Genomic DNA, 1,772 nt, shown 5'->3' with positions numbered 1-1,772 from the left:
TTAAGCTTCTTCATCATTGAAAGTGGCATCAGATTTATACTTGCTCCCAAATCACATAAAGCTCTTCCAATGTCTACCGGTCCAATTGAACAAGGGATAGTAAAAGCACCAGGATCCTTCAGCTTAGGTGGCAACTTCTTTTGAAGAATAGCACTACAATTCTCAGAAAGTGCTATGTTCTCATCATCCTTAGGCTTCCTTCGTTTAGTCAACAAGTCTTTCATGAACTTAGCATACAACGGCATTTGATCAAGGGCTTCACCGAAAGGAATATTCACCTGAAGTTGTGAGAAAAGTTGCATGAACTTCTTGAATTGGCCTTCATCCTTTTCTTTCTTCTTCGAAAGGTGAGGGTATGGAAGCTTCACATATGATGGAATAACCTGTGGTTTGTCTCCATCTTTCAAAATTTGACTCTTCGACTTCCTCAAGATTGAATCTTCATCAATTAATCTCTCACTTTTTTCTCCCTCTATTTTTTTCTTCCTTTCGTTTTCAACTACTCCATGATCATTTTCTTTTTCAACTACATCCTCATCATTCTTTTCAACTACATCATTCTCCTCCACCTCAACTACTTCATCAACCTTCTTTGGAGCTTTTGGAACTAAAGGTGTCAAAACCTTTTTGCTCCTCAGTTCAATAGCATTGCAAGACTCATTCTTAGGGTTATCTTTAGTGTTACCTGAGAATCCGCCTTTGTTTTGTTCAGCCAACTGCTTAGCTAATTGCCCCAGTTGAGTTTCAAGCATCTTCCTAGAAGCTTCATTGTTCTTTCTTTCAGCTTCTTGACTCTTCTTCATCTCTTCAAAGTTGCCTTGAGTCATCTTCATGAAGTTCATCATAGTTTCCTCAAGAGCTGATGGCTTCCTTTGTTGTTGTTGAGGAGGAGTTAGCATCTGAGAGTTCAAAGCATTGTTGTTTGAGTAGCTTAGATTTGGATGCTTATTAATGCCTGAATTGTAGTATTGATTCTGCCTTTGATATCCTCCCATGAAGTTAGCTTCTTCACTTGATCCTTCCGGAACACATTCACCGTTGGGATGTTCTTCACCACATAAGTCACATTTGATTGCAGCCACTTGTTGTTGCTTATGAGCCAAAGTGAAGCCTTGAAACTCCTTAGTTAGAGCTTCGATCTGTTTGTTCATTGCTGCTTGGTTGGCAAGGATAGCAGTTTGTTCACTTACCCCAAACACTCCTCTTTCTTTCTTTTTAGCTTGATCACGATACTCATTGCCAGCCATGTTTTCAATTAGAGCTTGAACTTCATGATCAGTTTTACTTTTGAGACTACCTCCCGCGGAAGCATCTAAGAACATTCGAGTGTTTGGTGTTACCCCCTCAGTGAAGATTTGGAGGTATTGCTTCTCGGTGAACTCATGATTAGGGCATCTCTTGAGAAGTAAGTTGAATCGCTCCCAAGCATCGTACAATGATTCACCTTCTCCTTGCTTGAAGTTAGAGATCTCCATCTTCTTGTCCCAATACTTAGACATAGGGAAGTATTTCTCCAAGAACTTCAGCTCTAACTCTTCCCATGTTTGGACAGTCCCGTTTGGAATTGTTAGCAACCAATCTTTTGCTCTTCCCGTCAAGGTGAAAGGAAACAGCCTTAGCTTCTTTTGTGCTTCAGTCACGGTGGCTGGTTGCACACAAAACTCACAGGTTTCAGCAAAACGGCTCAAGTGTTCATGAGGACTCATAGCTTCAGTCCCATCGAATTGCTTGTCCCTCAAACCATTGAGGACAGTTGTCTTGATGTCGAACGC

General features: G+C 40.9%; 1 non-coding gene across 1 annotated transcript; it reads left to right on the top strand.

Annotated features, from left to right (window-relative positions):
* Positions 1-1,377: 1,377 nt before the first annotated feature.
* On the top strand, positions 1,378-1,484 carry LOC146951653 (small nucleolar RNA R71). Its single transcript, XR_015025255.1, has one exon. It is a non-coding gene; the product is annotated as a small nucleolar RNA R71 (small nucleolar RNA).
* The last annotated feature ends 288 nt before the right edge of the window (positions 1,485-1,772 follow it).

This window comes from Medicago sativa, chromosome 1 (assembly GCF_051527215.1).
Source record: "Medicago sativa cultivar Bolivia chromosome 1, Bolivia_mono, whole genome shotgun sequence".
Classification (NCBI taxonomy): Eukaryota; Viridiplantae; Streptophyta; class Magnoliopsida; order Fabales; family Fabaceae; genus Medicago; species Medicago sativa.
Note: the sequence above shows the minus strand (reverse complement) of the source record. Positions and strands in the feature narration are given on the sequence as shown.